The following is a 26,108-nucleotide window of genomic DNA, read 5'->3' on the forward strand; positions in this document are numbered from 1 at the left end:
CAAATCAATATTCAAAACTTTGGTGGAAATATTTTAGAAGTGAGGGAGATCATGTGTTATTTTGTCATTTGTGTCAAGTTCAGACTACAAGAGTGGCAGCAGAATGTGTGCAGTATGTTCTCTTCCCTGCTCCTATTTCTTTCTGCACACCCTTAGCAGCTCAGCCTGCCTCAGGCACACTGGTAGCTTTTAAGATGATTGGGGGAAATTGTGGTACTCCTTCCAAAGAAACATGAGTTGCCTCGTTCCAGTCACCCTGTATTCTGAGAGAGATGGCCTCTAGTGACACCTCTTTTTGTGTAGCCGACTTCCAATGGCTGGATAATACAATATGTGAAGACAGGTAAAAGGAGGGGGGATCACTCACAGAAAAGATAAAAAGGGTAGAGAGAAGGGAGGAGGAGAATGTGGTGGGAGCTGGACCCTGGGGCAGAGCAGTACAGGGGCCATGGAGAGAGGTTACTCTGCAAGACTGTAAATGTTAAGCAGCCATTCTTTTTTTTTTTATACTTTAAGTTCTAGGGTACATGTGCACAATGCGCAGGTTTGTTACATATGTATACATGTGCCATGTTGGTGTGCTAAGCAGCCACTCTTTATCTCCACTTAGAAATGGGCTTAGGTTATAAGGGATTCAGACACTGGAGCTGTTGTCCAAGAGACCCTGGGATAGGCTTCTCGAGAGGGCATGAGAGAAAGAAGAATTCTCAGTAGCCTGGGATTGTCTATAGTAATTTCATCCAAAGATGGAGGACTGGCCAGATGGGTGTTGTTTCCGAGTCCATAATTAACATATGACAGTGGAGTGGGAAGGTGTTGGTGTTGTTACTGCAGGATACGGGATTATGGAGGATGCCTATGAGCCTTATTTGATTCCATTTTCCCCTTCCCTCCATTCTGGAGGTCTAGATCTGTTCACAATCACCTTTAGAAAATTGCTTGTAGAAAAAAAAATAGTTTGCATCAACCAGGGTAATTGGGAGGGGATCATTAATTCCTGCCAGATACAAATGTTCCCTTCCTAGAGACCCCCCTTTGCTGCCGGCTTGCTTTCGCTGTCATGGGCTTCCCAACTCTGGCATAGACTAGCTTCTATACCTGTCAACTGCATCTTTTTCGGGGAAGTAGTATTTAAATATCAACCACTTGTGTCCCGTTGCCCTGGAGATCACCCCTCCTCTTTCCTTTAAAAGATTAACTGCTTATCAAAACCAACTTTCAAGAAATGCAACGGAGTGAAAGATTTATGCTCTTTTATCTGGATAACTTTTCAAAGGATAGATAGTGTTTTTATTTTATAAAGCTTCAGATTCCTTACCTGTGGTCATTTCCTGTGAGTTTCTAAGTGATTTTCAAGGATGATGCCTGATAACACAGTTTGGGAAAGCTAGACTTTTTAGTAGGACACAAAGTATTGTGGATTCTACTGGTTAGAATGGAAAAATGTTAGCTAAGGATCTTGTCTTCATTCTCTTTTCTGTGTCACTCTCACCACTCTCAGACAGGCTTATTTATATAATTTATTCAATTTTTAAAGACCTCATGACATTGACTTCAGTCTCTCCCAGAGGCCAACACACATCAAGAATACTAATGCTGCGGCCATGTTGTCCTGGTCCCAAACTAAGGTACAGTGATGTTCAATAAAGAAAGTGCCCCCTTGTTCAGGTCCTTCCCTAGCTCTGGGAGGTTCAGCAAGACTGAAGTCTGTGTTAAAGAGCAGCGTGAGGCAACTTTGTTGCAGTGATATTGCTGAAGGCTAGGTGGCAGGATAGATACATCATTAGAAACACGCCTCCTTTCACGAAGGGAAAGAAGCAGATACTGGTAGAAGTGTTTAACAACGGGGATGGGGGAACGGGGGAAGAAAAAGCATGGATGGAAGGACAGGTACGGACACCCTGTGGGTCCACTTATAGGCCACCCCAGCATCAGCACTGCACTGTTGCCCCAACAGCACCAGGCCAGCCTGAGGTGCAAAACCCTCTGTGTCCCACCAGATGCTGTGTTCATGATTACTTTTCTTTGGAGAAAAGGTATGGCCAGGGTAGGAACTTGATGACTTTGGGTTCATCAAAGGGTGTCCTAAACCTTCTCTGAGGAATAATCAGAAATGATCTTCAGCCACAATTCATAAAAATTCCCCGTTAAATTAAAAAACGGTAATTATGGCACATTTCAAACATTCAAAGAACAGAAGATAATAGAGCATGTGCCCTCCACTCCCTACACTTATTTGACACATGTTCACTTTTTGCCGTTGTTGTTGAAGATTTTTATTTTTTTTTATTTTTGAGATGGAGTCTTGCTCTGTCTCCCAGGCTGGAGTGCAGTGGCACGGTCTTGGTTCACTGCTACCTCCACCTCCCAGGTTCAAGCGATTCTTCTGCCTCAACATCCCTAGTAGTTGGGACTACAGGTGCGCACCACTGTGCTTGGCTAATTTTTGTATTTTTAGTACAGACAGGGTTTCACCATGTTGGCCAGGCTGGTCTTGAAATCCTGACCTCGTGATCCACCCACCTTGGCCTCCCAAAGTGCTGGGATTACAGTCATGAGCCACCGCGCCCAGCTGAAGATTTTGTTAAAAGAGAAGTAGAGTGGGACAGATAACAGCTCACCTCCCATGCATGCCATCCCTGCATCCTCTTCCCTGGACAGAGGTAGTCACTGTCCTGAAATAGCTCTGTATCCTTTCTGCACAATATTTTTCTAGGTTTTATGTGTAGTTTCTCATAGAACAGAATTATAGTGATTTTTGAGGGTAAAACCATGTGCTACTTTAGAGTTAATTTTGTAGTGGTGCTTGCAGTGGTGGCAATTTAACTAGAGTCTAAATTGACCCTGAGGCTGGCTGTTAAAGGAGCCGGAGCCAGCTGTGACGCAGAGTGATTTATATCCCGATGTGAGCTGCATATAAGTTAATAGCTGCACGAATTGATGTTAAGGAGGCTTCTGGAGCAGTTCCAGACAGATAGGGCAGAGCAGGGCAGGCTCCATAAATACTGTTTCTGGTTGGAGCCCTTCTGTCTTCTTGGATCATGGGATCTGGCATGTTCCTACAATGGACCGCTCAGAAGCTATTTCAATTTTGGAAAATGAGATTAACCAGGAAAAGTGATCTGCTGTGACTTAGAGACAGTGTTGGTAGCACCAGATCTAGGTGGGAGAGAGATAGGGTAGGTAGAAAAAATGGAATCACATGGAAAAAGAGGAGAGAGAGAGAGAGAGTGTTAACTACTTGAAGCAGGTTTAATATGATTCATATGAACCGTGAAAAGGCCAAGTAAAATCACAGTGCATGGTTAGCAGCTGAGATTTCACACAGTTTGGGAGGGAGAAGTGGTAAGAGCTAGCTTACCACTGTTAGTGCAGAGGGTAAATTTGTGTGAATTAGGAAAAGATGACCTTCCTCAAGATACTTTACTTCTATTCATCAGAATATTGTTATAAAATACAGATTCTGTTAGGACAGGAAACTTTACTGCCTCTTCCAGGAAATTGTCATAATGAATGTACCTGTCTATGCTCTGTGAATAGCACCACTTAAACGGGGTTCTTGCTGTGTAGTACACAATCTGCACAGCTCTATGCAATGGCCCTGGTTGGAAGAGCTAAACTTCATATCTAAACTAGCAGTAAACACTGCTTTTCTACTAGTGTGGAAAGCATGGGTCCAGTGACGTGATTTGATCCATTACTGGGGCTAAGGGATAGTCCTGAAACATTTAAAGCAGCTGCCTCTGGCCGTGTTCCCAGCTGGGTCAATCTAAACCCCTATGCCCTTCTTTCCTTAGAGAAATCAAGCTTTTCCATGCCTCCACACCTGTGCACAAACTCTTCATTCTGACAGGAACACTTTTCTTCTTCACTGCTAACTGGTGAGCTGCTAATTGTCATTAAAAACCTGGATGAAATCACATCTACTTTGGAAGATTTTGCTGACTCTTGTGTGTGATTTCCTAAGTGCATCTTGCTGGTGCCCCTGGGATCCTCTGTGTCTTCTTCAGTAAAATAGGGGGAAAATATTGTCTGCTTCAAAGGGTTGTCGTGGGACTTGAGTGAGGCAGTCCATGTAAATCTTGTTAGTGCTTAATCAATATTACCTGCTGTAGTCCCATCTTCCCCATTAAACTGAGGATCTTGAAGGGCCCCAGGTTTTATTCATCTTGGTTTTCCTCCTATCCTTACCTTTTGGTCATGAGCCCTTAGTAAAGTTTCTAGCACAGAAGGCACTTAATACATTATTTTTAATTGAAAAACATTGAGTGTGGTGGCTCTTGCCTATTATCTCAGCACTTTGAGAAGCCGAGGTGGGGAGATCACCTGAGGCCAGGAGTTCAAGACCAGCCTAGGCAACATGGTAAAACGCTGTCTCTACAAAAAATACAAAAATTAGCTGGGCATGGTAGCCCACGCCTGTAGTCCCAGCTGCTCAGGAGGCTGGGGTGGGAGGATCACCCAAGCCTAGGGAGGTCAAGGCTGCAGTGAGCCGTGATTGCGCCACTGCACTCCATCTTGGGTGACAGAGTTTGACCCTGTCTTAAAAAAACAAAAAGAAAGAAAAATATTTACCACCCCTGAATTATTCCAGCGTCTTCCAACATCTTCCTAAACGCCTGAGTTTATCTTTGCATCGTTTTGCCTGACTGTTGGTAATGTCTATGTTGATGTGTTTCTATTATGTTCTTTTATATACTAGTCTGGTCAATCCTGTATATTGCAAACGTAGCTTATAAACTCTTTACAAAAATTCCAATAGAGCCCTATTGTTGGACTTAAAATATGTTAATTGTAATGTAACTTAAATATGTACAAACATTTTAAGGTGTATGCTCTGTATGCTAACCTCACTGTAAAATCCAACTAATATGTAAATAAACCCAACTAAAGTTACAAACTCAACAAAGTGCAAAATGACGACATTAATTTGTGTGTTGATTGGTGTTTGGTTGATGTTTTGCTGAAAATAAATCACTACTCATGTGATTATGGTTTAACTGTGACAGTGCAAGTTTTTTTGAGCTTGGCATGCACATTTGATATTTTGTTTGATGATTTAACTCTCCCACTACTTTTTTTTTTTTTTTTTTAAAAACAACAATGGAGTCATGTCTTGCATAGTGGTTAGTTTTAAAGTCATCTTGAAATACAAAAATTGAGTATAATCAAGATTCCCCATGAAAAGTCCTTAAATTACTGACAAAACAAAACGGTACTGCCAAATCTTCACTTTTTGTAACATGGCACCATGTCGCTCAGCCTTCACTCAGCTTCCACACATTATCTCAGGACCATGTCTGCTTCTGCTCTTCAGCTCATCAGCAAATGACAATGAAAGTGGTGTTACTTGGCTTCTATGCCTTAGAAAATGAAAAAAGTCTTCTAGAGCTGAATTAGGTGGTCATCCAGATGACCTAAAATATGTTTATTTTCAAGATTATTAGCAAAATGACACATACACACATATATTGCAAAACAATTAGCATAGAATATATCTCTAGATCACTCCAGTTTGAGAAATACTGGTGTACTCCTTCACTGTCTTTTTCACTCTCATCCAAGATGGCTCTGTAGTCAAGGAGAGCATAAATGGTATTCAGCGACTGCTTCTTTGGTCCAGGCCCAAGGAGTTACCTCCTCATCAATACAAGGAACACAGACACTTGACCATGAACCGAAAGCTGGGTTCACAGTTTCACAGACTCTTGAGCTGACTAGAACTCCAGGAAGCTGATCTGCAGAGATTCTGTTCCAACTTTTGGTCTGCTGGCAAGGCTGTGAAGTCACTCAGTTTAACTAGGCAATTATTGGGTTTTAAATAGACTCAGGACTTATCCTCTGAGAGCTCCTTTCTAGGCCAGACACACTTGACCAGCTGGGACAAAAAATCTACACACAACCAAATGACAAATCTTGGACAAAACCACACTTTAAATATAAACAACATGAACAGTCTCTAGTATTATGGCTCATGTGTGTATGTGTGATGGGGGGTATATTGGAAGCTACATACAGAGATGTCATGGGGCCAGGAGAGTTGGCTACCAATTTGTTGGTGAATGAGGAAGGAGGAGATACTGTTTGCAGCATAAACATCATGACTTAATAGGTCCTTCTCCTTGTGTAGACTTACAACAGGTTAATGCACCAATTCAATTACCAAGCAGAGAACAAAAGCATCTTAACCACAAGCCAACCAAGAGAACATCTATTTAAAGCAAGGATTGAAAGACCAGGCTGGGCACAGTGGCTCACGCCTGTAATCCCAACGCTTTGGGAGGCCTAGGCGGGTGGATCTTCTGAGGTCAGGAGTTCAAGACCAGCCTGGTTAACATGGTGAAACCCTGTTTCTACTAAAAATACAAAAAAGTAGCCAGGCGTGGTGGCAAGTGCCTGAAATCCCAGCTACTCAGGAGACTGAGGCAGGAGAATCGCTTGAACCTGGGAGGTGGAGATTGCAGTGAGCCGGGAGCGCACTATTGCACTCCGGGTTGGGCAACAACAGCGAAACTCTCTCTCAAAAAAAAAAAAAAAAAGACTGAGTGGACAGAGATGTGGGATTTACCCAATTGGCATAGATTAAATGTGGAGGGTGGGTTTCTCTGAGACCCAAATGTTGAATATCACGTTTATTTTTATTAAAGCAGCTCATCCTTGAGCAAGTTGCATAACTTTTTCTGGTTCAATTTATTCTTCTGTAAAGTGGATTATGGTACGTATCAGTGGGGTGTTGTGAGGACTAAATAAGATCATCTATGTAAATCACTTAGCACAGCACCTACTACAAAGTATATTAGTTTGCTAAAGCTGCCTTAACAAAGTACTACAAATGGAATGACTTAAACAACAGAAACTTGTTGTCTCACAGTCCTGGAGGCTAGAAGTCCAAGATCAAGCTATCAACAGGGCCGTGCTTCCTCTGAAGGCACCACTTCTGGAAGAATCTATTCCAGGCTTCTCTCTCAGCTTCTAGTAGGTCGTTAGTTTGTGGCAGACTTCCATCTTCATATTGTTTTCTCCCTGTGGTGTATCTGTGTCCAAATTTTCCCTTTTTAGAAGGACACCAGCCATTTTGGATTAAGGGTCCACTCGACTCCAGTATGACCTCATCTTAACTAATTATATGTGCAAGGACCCTATTTCCAAATAGGGGCACATTTGGAGGTACTGGAGGTTCAGACTGAACATATGAATTTTGGGGGACACAATTCAATCCATAACACACTCAAGTGGTAATTATTATTCACAATGTCTTTTTAAATTACCTTTTGGTTTTTTTGTTTTGTTTTGTTTTGTTTTTGAGACAGTCTCCCTCTTGTCACCCAGGCTGGAGTGCAATGACACGATCTCGGCTTACTGCAACCTCCACCTCCCGGGTTCAAGCGGTTATCCTGCCTCAGCCTCCTGAGTAGCTGGGATTACAGGCACCTGCCACCACACCCAGCTAATTTTTGTATTTTAGTAGAAAAAGGGCTTCACCATGTTGGCCAGGCTGGTCTCGAACTCCTGACTTCAGATGATCCACCTGCCTTGGCCTCCCAAAGTGCTGGGATTACGGGTGTGAGCCACCACACCTGGCCTCTGTGAATATTTTTATACACAAAATTTTCAGATCTGCATCTCTCTTCTCATTGTCCTTCTAGGCCTTAATTTTGCCTAGAAAAAAGTGCCATGAAAGCAGGCAGTTTGACGGCTGTGTTCACCGTTGCATTGCCCAGGGCCTACAAGAGCAACCGACATATAGTAGATGCTCAAATATTTGTGAGTAAATGAATGAAGTCTATTTCTTTCCTCCTTTCCTCTTTCTATTTTTTCTTTTGATTACTCAATAGCCACCTTCTCTTTCTTGTTATCTTTTTTACGTTGCTAAAGTATTAAAGGCAAAAAAAAAAACCAAACAAATTTTAATTTTCTTTGTTGATAATTACTAAATCCTCCCTAATCACTTGCTGTCTGCAACCAGTTAGAAACCCAACCAGATGGGAAAGGGCCTGGGAGAGTAGGGGGTGGGGAGAGATGCCTGTGTTGGAGAGAGCTGGAGTCCACTTGGGGCGTTTCCTAGGGGTTGATATGGGCCAGGGCTGGGAGTCTGGAATGAATGGGACTTAATTCTACTCAATAGTCTGGGAAGAAATAAATGAGGTCAATATTGACCCTAGAGATTCAAAGTCAAAGTTTAAATGAGGCACCACCAGTAAAGGCCCCAAAGATTTGGTCACCTGCATCAGATGGTTTCTGGCCTGCAAACACATAGGGAGTTGTAAAATCTTGGACTCAGGCAGAACCCGGAATATGAAATACAGGGAGAAAACACTCTGTATTCTAGAAATCCTGAGATAAACTGTCATATGCTAAGCTTCTCTGGAGTGGTCTCTGGACCCCATCTCCTACTCCCCCAAAACAGAAATGACTGAAAACTGCAGACACACTAATCATTACTGATTAACTGTCATCATCTGTGTACATATGTATTTATCCACCTACCTACCTTTTTCTCACAGCTGTAAAACAGAGGTTACCTATGCACACTGCCCTAGAAAGAAACAGGAAGGATACTGGCTGGCTGGGGACTGGGAGATGTGGGTTTAAGGGGGACAGTTGCAATTCACTTTTTGCCTGTTGTCACCATTTGGGTCTCTGAAAACAGCATTGGCTCACCCTCCCCCACCTTCTTTATTCCCAAAGATTTGACTGGTTATTTAATTATATTAACACAAATCATTTCATTGTAGAGAATTTCAAACAGACACAAAAGATGGCTCTCCCATTACTCCATGGCCACCCTGTCCCATATACACAGCTCCATCTGCTCCCCCCATTCCCATTGACTGGATTTTAAAATAGAATGAAAACATGGCCCTTCAGTCCAGGCACAGTATTATGTTTATGGGGCATCTTTCTTCTTACACCCTGAACACTCACCTGCATTTCCTGACTAGTAAGTAGGGAGGGGGTGATTCCTCTCTCTATTGGAGAAGAAAATTTGGTGATCTATAGGAGTGAGTGTTTGGGGAAAGTGGGTCAGTGGAGGATGCAGGTGAGGTTCCAGAGTCTGGACATACAAGAGGATGGGGTTGGGGGCAGATGATCTGGGCAGAGAAAGCAGTGAAGCAAGAGGTGGAGAAAAGGGGGTGGAGAGGGCACATCCAGGTGAAGCGTCCTGAGTATAGGGGAGCCCACAGGACTGGAACAAGTGGGGCTGGTGGTACCTATCTAGGGATCATCCGCAAAACTGTGGCAATATGAACATGACCTCCCACAGAGAATCACTGGGCAGAAGACAGCACCTGGTCTGAGCTTAGGAGAAGAGCCCGAGTTATTGCTTGAGAGGAAAAGAGGAACAGAGAAAGAACAGTCTGGAAATAAAAGGAGCAACTGAGGCATCAGTCTCTGCCTTCTTGAACTAGGAATGCTCTAAGAGAAAGAAGAAAATCACCATAATAACACCATTAGCCAACATTCATAGAAGCCTTCTTACATGCGAGCCACCTGACATGCATTATTTTACTTAATCTTCACTACAGCCTTATAAGGGAAAGCACATTTATTAACTTACTTTATAATTGAGACTGGAGGCACTGAATGGCTTAAAAAACAAGCCCAAGACCACACAGCTACTAGATAGAAGAGTTGGGCTACGAGCTCAGGAAGTTTGAGCTGGCAGTCTCCACACTTAACCATGCCAACCTGCCTGCCTGGGGAAGCCATGGTTGGTTTCGCATGATAAAGAACTGCCACTGAAGCCTGAATTAAGGGAAAGGGTGGTGGGTTGCCGAGAGTAGAAGTCGATGAGAGCCACCACATGGAGTCATCAGTACAGACCAACCAGTCAGTCTAAGAGATCGTTCTTGGAAGAGGGAAGAGAGAGGTAGTGGCTAGATTGATGACTGTGCTGGTTAACTTATGTGTCAACTTAACTGGGTTAAGGGACACCCAGACAGCTGGTAAAACATTATTTCTGGGTGTGTCTGTGAGGGTGTTTCTGGAACAGACCAGCATTTCAGTCAGTGAACTGAGTAAAGCAGATTCACCCTTACCAACATGGGCTGGCATCAGCCAATTCATTGAGGGCCCAAATAGAATAAAAAGGCAAGGACGATTGGGTGAACTGGCTCTGTCTTTTCCTGAGCTGGGACATCCATTTTCTCCTGCCCTTGGACATCAGAGCTCCTGGTTCAAAGTTCCCCTGAATCTCACCCCCAATCCCCTCCAATTCTCAGGCCTTTGGACTGGGAGTTACACCAGAGGCTCCGCTTGTTCTTAGGCCTTGGGACTCAAACTGAATTACACTATTGGCTTTCCTAGGCTCCATAATTGCATGAACCAATCCAATAAAAAAATTTCCTTTCATCTGTGTATCTATGTATTTCTCTATGTATCTGTATATCTATGTATTAGCAATCAATCAATCAATCCATCCATCCATCCATCCATCCATCCATCCATCCATCCATCCATTCATCCAACCAACCACCCAACCATTCATCCATCCTATTGGTCTTGCTTCTCTGGAGAACTCTGACTAGTACAATGGCCCTAGGAAAACCCTGGTTTTCTGCAAAATAGAGGAGGAAGTGGAGAAGCTGGTGACAAGGGAGACAAGAGGCGAAGGCAGGGAGTGGACATAGGAAGACAGCTGGAGTAGATACTTTTTGGTGTGGGTGGAGGGGCTTGGTTTCTGTGCAGGCAATGAAGGCAGAGAGGTGATTCCAGGAAGGAAGGAGGGATGAAGGGCACCTGTTTGATTTGACCATGGTGAAGGAAGTCAAGAGCTTGTCATCATGTCAAGGTGGGAAGAGACTGGAACCTATGGAGAGAAATGAGTGTGTGAAACAGCTGGGATAAACTGGGTAGGATGGCAGACTCTTGAGATTGCCAGGAAGTTGCTTATCCTGAGTCCCAGAGAAGTGTGCAGTTATATTTCTCGAGTTTTCTTGGTAGTGGCTTAACTTGATCACAGAGTGCCAGCATTGCAGAGATTGGTTAAGGCAGATGGAGGCCTGGAAATCAGATCAAACTTGCTCCTCAGTGCCTTCACCCTGCTTCTGCCAGCTCTGTGCCTGGCATGCAGGATGGGAAAGAAGAGAGGTGGTTTGGAAGCAGGAGGCAGGGAGCCCGCATCCCTGCCTTACCCTACCTCCTGCCACCACCTGGGCAGCACTGCAGTGAGCTCAAGGATGAGAAGGCTGACTCAGGTGACTGAGAGTCTCCTCTTAGAGCAAGTTGCTGCCCAGCTCCAGGGCTGGCCAAGCCATCTCTCCAACCAGATTTCAGAGAGAGGTGGCTGGCAGGAGCATGGTGATCTCACACGCCTCAGCACACTCCTTTCCCACCAGCTCCTGGGAGGTGTGGGCCATGCTTAGGAACTCCATGCTTTCAGCCTCACTGTTTAGCAGGATGGCCATTTATGCCCAAGGTTCAGATTCTCAGAGTGGTCCCTGTCCCCAGAGTAAGAACTACTTACCCTACCTCCTGCCACCACCCCGGCAGCACTGCAGTGAGCTCAGGAGTGAGGAGGTTGACTCAGGTGGCCCGATTCAGAGCAGGCACCCAACTACTGTAGAGTGAATTTCCCCCTGAACTCCTGGGGTAGTAGCCAGTGCCCCCAACTCCTAACCCAAGTCCAATTACCCAGCAGGCCCAAAGAAACATGAGTAAAGCTTCCATCTCTTTTCTAGACTTACACGGATGGGGCTCTGCCACAGGCATTGGCTATAAGCAGGTTGGTCTCTCTTTGCCATACGTTGCGACAGCAACAGGAAGAGAAAGATGCGGCCTGGTTAAAGCCCATTGGGAAATGTGAGCAGGATCAATGCTAGTTGAGAAATCTGGGGTACCTTTTTAGTAACAGCTTTATTGAAATATAATTATTCACACACCATACAATTCAACCATTTAAAGGGTACAATTCAATGATTTTTAGTATATTCATAGAGCTGTGAAACTATCACCACAATTAATTTAAAAATATTTTACCACCTTGAAAGAAACCCTGAGCCATTTAGCTATTACTCTATAATCTCCCCAACATCCCCTACCCCTAAGCAACTACTCATCTACTTTCTGTCTATAGATTTGCCTATTCTGGATGTTTCATATAAATGGAATCATATAATAAGTGGTCTTTTGTGGCTGGCTTCTTTCACTTAGTATAATGGTTTCAAGGTTCAACCATGTTTCAGCATGTATCAGTACTTCATTCTTTTTTATGGCTGAATAATATTCCAAGGTATGGATATACCATAGTTTGTTTATTCATTTATCAGTCGATGGACATTTTAGTTGTTTCTAGTTTTTGGCTATTAAGAATAATGCTTCTATGAACACTTGTATGCAAGTTTTTTTTGTGTGAACACATGTTTTTATTTCTCTTGGGTGATGTACCTAGAATTGAGATTGCTGGGTCATATGGTAACTCTATGCTTAACTTTTTGAGGAAATGACCGGCTGTTTTCCAAAGTAGCTGCATCTTTTTCCATTCTCTGGGGCAATGTATGAGAGTCCCAATTGTCCACAGTCTTGTCAACACTTATTATTATCTGACTCTTTGATTATAATCATCCTACTGGGTATCAAGTGGTATCCATTGTCGTTTTGATTTGCCTGATGACTAATGATATTAAGCATCTTTCTATGTACTAATTGGCCATTTGTATATCTTCTTTGGAGAGATGTCTATTCAGATCCATTGCTTTTTATTTTATTTTTTTTTTATAAGATGGAGTCTTGCTTTGTCACCCAGGCTGGAGTGCAGCAGCGTGATCTCGGCTCACTGCAACCTATATTTCAAGGGCTCTATAGCCACATGTGCCTAGTGGCTACTGTATTGGACAGTGCAAATATAGACTATTCCCATAAATGCAAAAAGTTTTACTGGATGTTGTTATAGAGGCTAAGTTACATGTCCAAGATGACATATGGGTCATACATCATCCTTAGGCTCTGAGTCCTTGGATCAGTGCTAGATCTCAAGCATGAACCTAATTGACAAGAGAGAAAGGACTTACAAGAGGAAGAAACATTAAGTTGTTTTCATGGTTCTAAAGTTCTGTTGTATTTTTAAAAAGTCAGAAGAAGCCACCAGCAAATGAATCCAAGTCAGCTGATGTTTCATGAGAGTACTTCAGCACCAGGCACTGTGCTTTATTTTGTGTTACCAGGAACACAAAGTTGAGTATGTTTCCTGATTGCAGAGATCTTTACGGTTTTCTGTGGAAGACTGGACACATACAGTTAGTACAAAGCGCATACAGGTATTATCTTCAGAGAGATGCAGGCAACCAGCCTGGGGGCTGGGGATTAAGACTCACTCCCAGGGGCATCTCTATAGTACACACACCTTAATAGATGTCCTATTTTTCTTAGCCATTTAAGCACCCCCTTGTCTTTTTGACTCTCCCAGAGAGCATGACCAGCTTCAGGGAAGAACATACCGATTGTGTTATTACAGGGCTGTGCTTCGACACTGGCTGACATCTGGCCAACCCTACAATACTAAAACTGCACAGACTCACAGTGCAGAAGAGGCTGACAGCCCCAGTGAAAAACTGAGTTCTCCAGTTCTAACTTCCAGGGGTTATTCAAAGTGTCAGGGAAGTGGGGCAGGGAGTGGCGGAGGGAAGACATTCTAGAAAATTGATGAGGAGTGTTTGGGCTGGGGCCTTTTGGAAACTCCTCCCATCCTGAGGCTGGCCCAGCCTGCCCCATCTCACCCCAGTGCCTTTGAAGTGTGTTACCTGGACAGGGAGCTGAGCCATGCTTGGCAGGAAGGGGCGGAAGGCTGTGTGGTCTGGCACAGGGCAGAGCAGAGGGGCAGCGGGACTAAGCTAGGATCTGGTGCTGACTCACGGCACCTCTGCAGCCAGCATTCCACCAGCCAGTCCAGCTGGAAAATGAGGGAAGGACCCAAGTGGAGACCTCACTGAGAAATCCAGATGTCTTTCACGAGAATAAACAAGGCAGCCCTCCTTTCTTTCTCTGGCCCATGTTTCTCGCTTTGTGTGTGTGTCTGTTTCTGGGTCTCTGGGAGTGTGTGTGTGTGTGTGTGTGTGTGTGTGTGTGTGTGTGTGTCTCTTTTAGCTTTGAGCATTTTTCTCTGTTCCCTGTGCTTTTACTTTCCATATAGATCCACGTCAGGGCTTGATTTTGGTCTCTGCCTCAGTCACTGTCTTCAGGTATCACTGGGCAGAGCCCGTAGTATCCCCCTCACCCCACCCACCTCCCTATACCTGTCTTTAACTTCCCTTCTAGTTCAAGCAAGGTCCGGGTTTCTGCTGAGTCTTCTGAGTGGTGTGTCTCGGCGGCCTCGGCTCTTCCTCCTTGACAATAGAAATGTTGGGGGGTAGTGGGAATAGAAAAAGCTCTTGACCTGGCAAAGGCCTTGCAGGGCTCTGGCTCTGTTCGTTGCTGGAGTAACAGCAGAGTTTTTTTGTTTTTTTTTAATAGGCACTTCTGGTACAGGAACAAAGAACAACAACAGAAAAACCCACTCCTTTAAAGTATGTACTTTTCTATGGCCTTGGATTTCATTTTTCTTTGCCACCCCGTGCCTCACCCCCCAGAGTTCTCAGACAGGCCACACATCTTCCATCTTTCTACCCCTACATCCTTCCTATTTCTCAGAAAGAAAAATCCATTTACCTCCCCCTGGCCTTCCTCTCCCATCCCATTCTTCCTCATGTAGTGTGATTTGGAGAGTAGCTTGACTTTAATTGTCTGCATCTCATTTGACTCAAGTTTCAGAGGGACACCCTTGTTCAGAGTCTGACTCTGTCCGAAAACATACCGGCTGGGAGTCACACAAAACTGAGTTGGACCACGATGCCTCCCTCAGCTGAGTGACCTTGGTGTGTGCCATTTTGAGCTTCGGTGCTCCTCACTTGTAAAACGGAAATAATTTAACCCACAATGGTGGGAATGCAAAACAGGATAATATACATAACATTCTTAAGCATACTGTTCAATAAGTAAACGGGCTTTCGACCTGAAGTTCCAACTCTTCACATTCACTGTGGATAGCAAAGAGTGTTCTCTCTTTTTAAGATAGCCTTGGCTTCTCCTCTTAATGTATTCCCCTTTCCTTCTGTACCAGGCCTAGTGATAATTGCCTGTCCTGCCTCTGTTCACGGGGAGCGAGCCTCAGTGCTTTGAACGCCTCCTGCCCCATCACAGTGACTGCTCAAGGCAGGACACCTGATCCCATCGGAATCCACCCACGGGTGAGTCTGGGACAATTTGATTCTCTCTTTCATAAATGAAAGAATGAAAGGCACACAGGAGGAAGGATCAGTTACGGGCAGTCATGGGAGATGAGAAGCCTTAGGAGGATGGAATATTGGAAGAAGGATAAGATGAACGAATAGCAGCAGGTGAGGAGGATGGAATCAGGAGACAATGGCCCTGGATCACAAAGGCTTTTGGTTCTCCCGTTCCAGGGACCCATGACATCTTCCCCATTTTCCCATGACATTCCTGGTACCTTTTCAACCACCCCTCTATTCCCTTGAACTAGTTGGAGGGGGTTTCTGTTCCTTGCAACCCAAAGAGCCTTTATGAGAACACCGCCATGGATTTTCTGATAGTGAGTGCTGCTTGGCTGTCACAGAAGTCCTCTTCTTCTCTCACCTCGAAGGGTTTGGGCATTCTGTGTCTTCATGGAATGTCAACTCTGCAAGGTGCTGCACGACAGGAGTTCATTCTTCCATCAGTTTTCAAGCTAGACAAGTTTCATGCTTAGGAAACTCCTGCAGCGTCCAACAATGTTCCTCTTGCTGCAGTTTGAACTCTTCTTCTCATTGTTCTTCTTCTTTTTTGAGATGGAGTTTCGCTCTTGTTGCCCAGGCTGTAGTGCAATGGTGTGATCTCGGTTCAATACAAACTTGGCCTCCTGGGTTCAAGCGATTCTCCTGCCTCAGCCTCCTGAGTAGCTGGGATTACAGGCGCCTGCCACCACACCCAGCTAATTTTTGTATTTTTAGTAGAGACTGGGTTTTGCCATGTTGGCCAGGCTGGTCTCGAACTCCTGACCTCAGGTGATCTGCCCACCTTGGCCTCCCAACGTGCTGGGATTATATGCGTGAGCCACTGCACCTGGCCTTCCGCCCCCCCCCTTTGGAAGCCTTGTAGCTCAATTTTTTTTTTAATTGATTGGTTTCAAGGAGACCAGAGATCAGACTCTGAATTTCTCAAGGGAGAGATTCTGGAGACATAAAATCTGTTTTGAAAGTTTTAAACTATATCTTACCTTTGCAAGATGCCTGATGTTTTGGATCTCAGCCCTATTTTTTTGAGAATTCACCATACGTTCACAGACAGCATCTCTTTGTTCCTTCCCACAATATCTGGCTGGCTCAGTGAACCCATTCTCCCAACCTGGAAATAGAAGCCTAGAAGAAGGCTGGCTGGGGGCTTGCGTCTCTGAGGCAAGTCAGCTTTGGAAACCTGGGAAGAATGCCTCCTTTCCCCACTATCCCAGGCTCATTGCCAAGCTGCCAGCTAGAGACCCGAGCTCTGGGCAGAACTCATTTCAGAGTGAGTCAGAAACATGAGGGAGTCTTGTTCACACATGCCGACCAAGGGAAAAGCCCCAAGGGAGATGTTTCAAGGAGTCCTACCAGAGACTCGGGAGATCTTTTCTCTTCTCTATTGGAAGAGACAGCCCACCCACTTGGCGGATGCCCAGCTCTCCAGGCTGAGTGCCAGGAAAAGAATAAGAGATGTCCTGAGACCCTGGCTCCAGGGCCATGGTCTGTCTCTATGGAGTACAGGGTCGGGACCATTCACAACAGGCACAAAACACTCCTCTGGCCCTTTAGCAAGAGAGCTGCTATGACAGCACCCCCACTGACCTGGACATCTCTGTGATGTTACCTTAGAAACCAGAAAAAGCAATCTAAGCCACTTCTTTGATTTTCTCTAGCATCTGGAAATTAAACTTTTTACACGAGCCTGTACTTTTAGCCTTTTTCTTAACCCAAACTTCCTCTGCCAGGACTGCTGTGGAGGGAGAATTTAGAATGGGTGAGCTAAGAACCTTCCGAGATGCCAAAGGTCTTTGACATTTGGTGAGTTTGAGTACTCCTAGTACTCAAGGGCAAGTGCAGTCTGGTTGGATCTCTCCGGGTAGGGAGCCTTTTAAAACCCCAGAATTTCCAGGTGGGCACCTCCTTCCTTTCAGCATTGCATGGGCCATGGCCATCAATAAGGGCAATTTCCTTGCACCACAGGTCCCAGGGACAGTGTCTCTGCATGGCCTGGTGAGGGGGCAGGGCCTCCAAAATTAGATGACTAGATTTCGACTCATGGATGACATTCCTGAGTGAGATCAGGGGTCAGGCAGGTGGTAAGAGGCATGAAAAAAATGCACTACTCCCCAGCTCCCCAGCCCTGGGTAATTTTTAGATGACTACATGCAAATAGGGAGAATTCACAATGGATCGAGGTTCACATTAGTGGATAGAATGTTTATGTGGGCCTAGGTGAGAGTACCTCTGTGGAGAACCTAGAGGCAGATGCCTGAGGGTTAGGGAAGCCTGATAAAATCTAGGGAGTCCGGTTAAATTTGAATTTCAGATAAACAACAAATAAATTGCAGTAAAAATGTGTCCCACTCCATAGTAGACACATTTATATTAAACGTTATTATTATTATTATTTGAGACAGAGTTCTGCTCTTGTTGCCCAGGCTGGAGTGCAGTGGCACGATCTCAGCTCACTGCGACCTCTGCCTCCTAGGTTCAAGTGATTCTCCTGCCTCAGCCTCCTGAGTAGCTAGGATTACAGGTGCCCGCAAAAATTATTTGTCTAAAATTCAAATTTAATTGAGTGTGCTATATTTTTATTTGTTAACTCTGGCAACTCCACTTGGGTGGGCCCAGTCCCTGGCATCTTCAGGTTTTCGTGGAGCTGGTATGCACGCACATCTGCATGTAGGACATTTGGGGTACCAAGGCAAATAGAAATATCTAGGCCAGAGGTCATTTCAGTGTTTGTTTTGTTTTGTTTTCTGAATGATTCCGTAATTGTTAATTTTCTATTTCAAAACATTTCTCAAGTCCTTGGAGATCCTTGGAGAATTCCAGAGGCCCTCCAGAAACTTGACCGATAGATCTTCTTAATTAAATTTCTCCAGTAGGTCACTGGGAAGAAGGAGCTAGCTGGGAGTCTTAGAGTCATATGTGATCTTCCCCCTTTCTTTCTGTCATTATTTCAGATCGCTGTCCTGCACTCCTCTTTCTTCTCTCTGGCGAGCCACCAAGGAGATAAAATATGAAGCCAGAAGCCCTAAGAGCTTAGGCGTGGTGGGGAAAAATAAATCTTAGAGAGGTTTGAGTGCATGAGAGAGGGGTATCCAGCAAGGGCTTTGTGGGCGCGGCGAGAAAAAGCTTGGGGCTAGGACTCAGGGAACTCTGGCAGGAGTTGAATCAGTCCTCCGCCGGTCTAGGAATGGCAGACTCCACACAGCTGGCTCCGGGCTGTGCAAAGGGAGTGGCAGGTGAGGGCTGTTAGCCCCTGGCTGGATCCTGGAGCCAGGCATCACAGGTTGCAGCAAACTCCAAAAGATGGCCCAGGCCGGGAGCAGTGGCTCATGCCTGTAATCCCAGCATTTTGGGAGGCCGAGGTGGGCGGATCACGAGGTCAAGAGATCGAGATCATCCTGGTCAATACAGTGAAACCCCGTCTCTACTAAAAATACAAAAATCAGCTGGGCTTGGTGTTGCGCGCTTGTAGTCCCAGCTACTTGGGAGGCTGAGGCAGGAGAATCGCTTGAACCCGGGAGGCGGAGGTCGCAGTGAGCTGAGATTGTGCCACTGTACTACAGCCTGGTGACACAGTGAGACTGTCTTAAAAAAAAAAAAAAAAAAAAAAAAGAGATTGCCCGTAGCACTCTGGTTGCCCTGGAATAGCGGTGTAAGTGCCATCGCCAGGCTGGGATGTCTGAATCTTTTTGTTCAGGACAGATTTGCCACTGTTTGATGCTAGTTTGTCAGAAGACTTGATCAATATTAAATAGTGTTAAGTGTGGGACAGAGGTGAGGAAGCAAGCTGGTTCCAGGTTTCCAGCTCTGGCAAGCTCTCCTGTTTGCCTGGTAGGACGTGTCCTCTGGAACCAAGTGGTTCCTGTGGCATCCAGGGTAAGCGTCTGCTCCTTGGCTTCTTGGCTACCTTCTTGGGAGACATTTGGGTCCCAGCTCTAATGCCTGGAAGCCCACACTTTACCGCAGTGAGTGAGGGGCCTCCTGGGCCAGGGCAGGCTGTTCAGCCCACCAGTATCTCATTCTCTAAACCCAGACAATGTGCCTGACTCCAGCTCCTGGAAAAGCTGGGTCTGGTCAAATGGGAGGACTCAACGTGTTAGTGCACATGGGAGGGCAGGATTTCTGCTGTTTTCCCTGTCCCTCCAATTTATTGGCCAGTGCAGGCACCAACCGGTCCCCTGCTGACCCTGCCAAGGCATTTTTCTTCTTTTTGCCACACCTTGAACTCTCATTTAGCTCAGGGTCACAGACAAAACCATATACCCCTTTAGCCTCAGTTTCCTCATCTGTAAAGTGGGTGGCATTTCACCCATAACTCAGCCTCAAACTAGGACATCCCTTCCTTAAGCCTATGCTGATGTAGATCAGACTTAGAGTTAAGAACCTCTTCGTAAAGGCTCTCGGGTTTGTCTCTGATATTCCCATTTTCTTAAATTTGGGGATTCATGAAGATCTTGAGATATAATCCTTGGGAATGTCAAGAGTTTACCGTACATTAAAACACTGATAGTGTTTTATCTTGTGTTCTGCGACAGTGGATGATCTGAAGAGTCTTCTTTGAATCTTTATGGATATGCATTTTTTTTTTGGTACAGTGAGAAATAAACTGTAAAGACTTTAAAGTAAACTTTTAAAGACTGTTATGAGAGGGAGAGGTCCCAGTCATTTGTTCACCTGCTTCTCAAGGGTGCTAAGGGGTGAGCAATGGTTTTGTGTAAGGAGGCAGAGATTCAGTTCCATGACCTCTGGAAGGACCTTGCAGTACACCATGCTGTGCTCAATGCGCACAGTCCTTTCCTGCACTTGTCTGGGGGAGCCTGTCGCCAGGAACCAGAAGAGGAGAAGAGAAGGAGAGGGAACGGGAAAAGGAGACTGGAGGAGAGAGAAAGAAGAGCAAAAGAGAAAACTGCACTATCACGAAAAGTTTGAAAGCTTCCTTTCAACTTTTCCCTTATAATTAGTGGACGCAGCTGGAGGGAAGAACCCTGGGTGAGTTGCAACTTGTTGGGCTCCAGCCCTCAGGATGTGTAAGGCTGGCACGGTGTTTGGACGGAAGACTCAGTTCTCAGATGGCTCCTCCTCCCTCTCTGTCTTTTCGTTTTAATTCCCTGCCTGGGAGGGGCTTGTGAGGTGTTTGAAACATTTTAGTGTCCTCAGCCAGGAAGCCTTTCCTACAGGGCTGGCCTGGAGATGCGGGGAAGGAGGTGGTCGAGGCAGTCTTCCTTCTGCAGTGACTCAGGAGCCAGCTCCTAAAAGGGCCTGGGGGATGTCGTGGGAAAGGTCCTGAAGGAGGAAGGGGGAGGGCCAGGATCCTGCAGGGGCAAGTGCAGTCTGGTTGGATCTCTCCAGGCAGGGAGCCTCTTAAAATCCCAGAATTTCCAGGTGGGCACCCGCTGCCTTTCGGCATGGGAGCAGCCATGGCCATCAATGAGGGTAATTTCCTTGTATCATGGGTCCCAGGGACAGTGTCCCTGCATGGCCTGGTGGTGAGGGGGCAGGGCCTTCAAAGTCAGATGACTATATTTGAAACCTGAGTCTCTGCTTACTGTCTGCGTAAGCTGCAGCAAGTTACTCAATTTCTCTCTGTCCCCCAGTTTACTCATCTGGCAAATGGGTACAATGGTAATATACCTCCTTAAGAAGGCTGCTCGGCATAGCTCCTGGCACATGGTGAGCATAGGTATCAGCTTCTGTTATTGCTATAGTGGGAAACCACATGGGTTTTGCCTGTGAACAGGACACTCCTGCCTTCTTGTCCCACTCAAGAGTTTGCTGCAGCAGAAAGGACTGAGATTCCGTGCCAGGGAGAACTTCCATCTGTAAACAGTTGATATGGCCCCTGGAGGCAGAGGTGTTGCCTTTGCATTGAACCAGAGCGGGTCCACTGGCGAGGCTGCATGGAGGTGGCCGTGCGTGCAACAGAGGGCCCTGTGGCTGGTGCAGCTCCTGGCTGGGCGATCACTCCTCTCCTGTCCCTATCCAATCAGCCATGCCTAGAGCTGAGTTCTCACCTTTTGCCATCATTCCTGTGCAGTGGCCCCCAGGTGAGCAGCACAGGTCACAGGAGAGCAGAGGGATTCTTTGGTGTCATCCATCTGATATGAGGTACTTCTCCCTGCAGGTGGGCCCGGCCAAGCACTGTGCTATTAGCTGTCTTTTACTGACAGTCTAGGATGTTCCAGTCTCACGACATGGAATATTTCTCATCTTCACAGCAACTCTGCAAGTAAGGATAATCACTCCCATTTCCTGGAAAATTAGGTGATACTTAGTGAATTTTTTTTTTTTTTTTTGAGATGGAGTTTCACTCTTGTTGCCCAGGCTGGAGTGCAATGGCATGATCTCGGCTCACTGCAACCTCTGCCTTCTGGATTCAAGTGATTCTCCAGCCTCAGCCTCCCAAGTAGCTGGGATTACAGGCGCCCACCACCACGCCTGGCTAATTTTTTGTATTTTTACTAGAGACGGGGTTTCATCATGTTGGCCAGGTTGGTCTCAAACTTCTGACCTTAGGTGATCCACCCAGCTCGGCCCCTCAAAGTTCTGGGATTACAGGCATGAGCCACCACACCTGGCCGTACTTAGTGAATTTAAGCTACATGCCCAAGGTCGGACAGTTTGCAAGTACAGTACGGGTTCACGGTAGGGGTTGGAATGAAAAATTATTAATATATGATTCCAAAGCTTGGGTTCCTCATAATATTAAGGTAATTGATGTTAATGGAGCCATTGCTATGTGCATTGTTTTACTGAAACGTTTGCACCAACAATAGAACAGTTGTTCTTTTATGGATGAGGACATTGTGGTGTAGGGGAGCTAAGACCAGACTTTCTTGGATTGTCTTCTTTAGTCTGGCTAGTATGCTTAAAGTGACTGTGGAAGTCTGTTTTGCTCCAGTGGTAGCCCTCTGTTTACCTACCAGGGAGCCCTGTAAGTCTTAGAATTCTACAGCCTGTCCTGGACTTCACACTCTAGGGCCCCACAGGCAACTGCCTCTGTCCCCCACTAGACCATTAATGCATTAAAAGTTGAGACTGTGCTTACTCGCTTGGCATCTTCACTGCCTTATGCATAGTAAACACTTAACAGTTGCTCTCTAAATGAAATTGGTCACCATAATAATAGCTAACATTAACTGCTTACTGTATGTCTGTTCTGTAGACTATACCGTATGCGTTCCCCTGTGTAATCCTCGAAACAATCTCATTTGACAGATGAAGAAACTGAGACCTGGAGAGGTGAAATGAACCTTTTCGGTGTCCCTAAGCAGCAAGTGGTAGAGTTGGAGACAAAAGAAAATTTTCTGCCTTTAAATCCTGTGCGTTTTTCTTTACAAGTGTCTACAGTACCCTCCTCATTAGAGCCTCCTTCTTTCCCCTTCCCCATGGTTTCTGGAGATGGTTTTTCCTAGTCTAATTCTGCAAAAGACGTTTGCAGAATGCCCATCTTGGAGCAGGGCCACTGAGGCCATCAGGAACCCACCAACACAGCTTTATTTCATGCAAAGCAAGAGGCACTTTAAGTCCACAAGCCTGACCAGTCAACTTCAAAACAGCTGTCAACCTTTGCTTTCTGTCCTCATCCATCTTTGGGTTCTGAACCCATTCCTCCCACTTAGGTAGCTCCAGAGCCTTCAGAATTAGAGTTTTCACTCTGCCTTGCAAGAGGGTGATGGGTTTCCCTGGAGGCAGTTCAGTAACATGCACCTATCCCTCCTCCTCTGCCATCCTTTCTTTTCCCATTCATCTACCTCCCTAGGCTGCAGGTGTCAGTTAGGTACCCTTGAAGGATTGTAGTAGTTTCCTCTTGCTGCTATACCAAGTTACTCCAAAGTTAGTGAATTAAAACAGCACAAATTTATTCTTTTATAGTCCTGAAAGTCACAAGTCAGAAATGAGCCTTGGGAGGCTAAAATCAGGGTGTTGCAGGGCTGGTTTCTTCTGGAGGCTCCAGGGGAAAATCTATTCCTTTCCTCTTCCAGTTTCTAGCTGTTGGCACACCTTAGCTTCTTGGCTTATGGCTGCATCACTCCAATCTCTGCCTCTGTTTGTCATCACATCACCCTTTCCTTTCTCTATATGCAGTGCCTGACTATCTTATCATAAGACCTATGTATTTATATCACTGGGCCCATTCAGATAATCCAGGACAATTTCCCCATCTCCAAATTCTTTGTTTACGTCTGCACAGTCCCTTTTGCCATATAAGGTAATGTATTCACAGTTTCTAGGATTAGGACATGGACATCTTTGGGAGGCATTTTTCAATTGACCACAGGGATGGTTTGTGCATCTAGAATTGCCTTCTTTCAACCTGCCTGTCCATTATACCAGTAAACAAGAGCATGGACTCTGTAGCTGGAGCTGGACTGGCACTCTATGTGCGGGCGTCATCTTGCTGACTTTTTACAACCTTTCCATGATGCTGGCACCATTACATTTGTTCCTGTCTTATAAAGAAGAAACTCTATAAACACTGAGCATTTAAGCAACTTGCTTGAGGTCATACAAGGAGTAAGTCAAGGACCTGAGATTTGAACCCTGGTCTATTTGATTCCAAGATCATTCCGTTCAATATGACACTCTCCCTGTCATGGTAGCCAGGCTCCGATGACCCTGATCACTCTCCTATGGAGACCCTTCCCACACTGTATCAGGGTGGGTCAGTGTGATGAATGGGATACCGGGAAAGTGATGGTGTGTGTCTTCTGAGGCTGGGTTGCAAAGACATTGTAGCTTTTGCCTTGTTCTCTTGGACACTTGCCCTGGGGTCTAGATGCCATGCCCTAAGGACTTTCAAACAGCCCTGTGGAGGGGTTCAAGTGGTGAGTCTCTGAAGCCTCCTGCCAACAGCCAGCACCCATGGGCCAATTGTGAGTGAACCATCTTGGAAAGTAGATCCCAGCTTAGTCAGGCCCTCAGGTGACTGCAGCCCCAGCTGCTATCTTGACTGTAACTTCATGAGAGACCCAGAGTCCAAACTACCCAACAAGTGCACTCCCAAATTTCTGACCCATAGAATATGTGAGATAACAAGTGTTGATTTTCTTTTTAGTCACTAATTATTGAAGCAATTTGTTATTCACTCATAGAAGACTAATACAAGGCTTAAGTTCCATAAGTCTGAACAGGTTTTGTTCTGGTTTGGCTGTGTCAAAGGAGGTGCTAGTCAGGCCTTGACCCTCTGAAGCCCACATTCCATTCCAGCTTTGCAGCCCTGGAATGGGGAACCTGACAATTCCAGAGCATTCCCCATTCCGGAGCCACTTCCCCCAGAGAACTTTTCATCTGTTACTCCCCTGCTCTAAAACCATCAATGGCTCCTTAATGCCCATGAATGACTCTCTATGGTGCAAACTCCTTAGTCTGGCATTTGCCCTCGCCCCCGCGCCTCCTTCACAGTCCTTCCAGTTGCATTTCTCATTGCTCCTTGGCAGACCCTTCAAGCCTGGTCAGACCAAGGTGCTCACCACTGCTGCTGCATCTCTTCTTTTTCCACTTGCAAGCACAGCTCTCCCTTAGTCGGCTGTCAATGAATGAACAAATACAGACTGAGGATCTGTTAGGTACCAGCAGCCAATGATGGATGCTTCTGCAGGCAACATCTCAATGTTCACCAAAAGCTATTTTTACAGATAAGGAAACTGAGGTTAAATGACTTTCCCAAAGTCCCAAGGGAAGCAAATGACATAGTCAGTCCTTGGGCCCTGCTTAACCTGTGGTTTTAAGTTATTTTTCTACTGCACCATGTTGCATTTCACTTACACTTCTATGGAATTTTACAGTTTGTAAAGCCTCTGATTATTGTTAATTTTTATTGAGCCTCACAGCAGCCCAATGAGATAGATGGAGCAAGAGTTCCTCATCCCTTTTCACAGATAATAAACCTGGCATGAGAAACAGGATTTGTTCTCATGGAGACAAGTATCAGAGCTAGCATTTCTAACCTAGATCTGTTTCCAGATCCACTGCTCTCCCTTCTGCCTTCTCTTTGTTCCTCTCCCTAAAGCTACCATAGATTCTTGCATATAATTGATACCCAGTACATATTTGTGGAGGACCAATTGTTTAATTTTTTTAATGTATTCTTCAATAAACAGTGCAAAAACGTCCAGGTGTCTAGAGAGTTGTTTAGGATGAATAACCGAAACTAACCTTAAGAAAGAACTTTAAAAAGAGTAGCAGGGAGGTATAAAGGCAGACTTCAGAAAAAACTTTACAACAGAAAGGGCCACTGGTCACTGAAGTTTGAAAAAAGGAGGCTGTGGAATTAATGAGGCTGGGGAAGCTCCAAGAATGACCCACACTTGTCTGGGAGAAAGGAAGTGTTACTTATTCTTAGGGGCAGGGTGATGGTCAAAATGAGCCATGGAGGGCCCAGGTAGCCCAGCGTCCATGACTCAGCGATGGGGGTGTCATTGTTATCCTTGTTGCTGAAGCAGAGTGGGGAGATTGTGTCACTTTCTCTGTTGGGCACTTCCTGTCCCTGAGGGCTGGCACTTCACTGATGAACAAGCTGCTCTAGAAGGAGGTTCTTTGAGGACCATGTCACATAGGTTCAGGCTCTTTGGGCTTGTGAGAGGCCCCACAGGTCATCTGCCCACACACCTGACCTTGCACACACCTGACCTTGCACACACCAGAATGCTGTAGTAGTCACTCAATACATATATGCTGAGGGACCAAGAGGAGTTTACATAAATGGATAACAGTGACTTTCCCCTGTCTCTGAAGGACTCTCAAAATATTTCACCCTGTCTTGGACACCAACTTCAGACTTGGCTGTCCTGTGTTGTCAGGGATTCCTTCTGCCCTCTAACCCCACTCCAGCTAAATCCAGTGGGCTCT

General features: G+C 45.5%; 1 long non-coding RNA gene across 3 annotated transcripts in view; it reads left to right on the plus strand.

The window, feature by feature from the left end:
• The window catches only part of LOC134728758 (uncharacterized), a 478,019-nt gene that overhangs the window by 2,733 nt on the left and 449,178 nt on the right, over nt 1-26,108 (plus strand). For all 3 annotated transcript variants that reach the window (XR_010109540.1, XR_010109541.1, XR_010109539.1), the window contains exons 2-3: nt 14,449-14,501; nt 15,095-15,221. This is a non-coding gene — a long non-coding RNA (uncharacterized LOC134728758). The remainder of the gene's footprint in view (nt 1-14,448; nt 14,502-15,094; nt 15,222-26,108) is intronic.

This window comes from Pan paniscus, chromosome 13 (genome assembly GCF_029289425.2).
Source record: "Pan paniscus chromosome 13, NHGRI_mPanPan1-v2.0_pri, whole genome shotgun sequence".
NCBI lineage: Eukaryota > Metazoa > Chordata > Mammalia > Primates > Hominidae > Pan > Pan paniscus.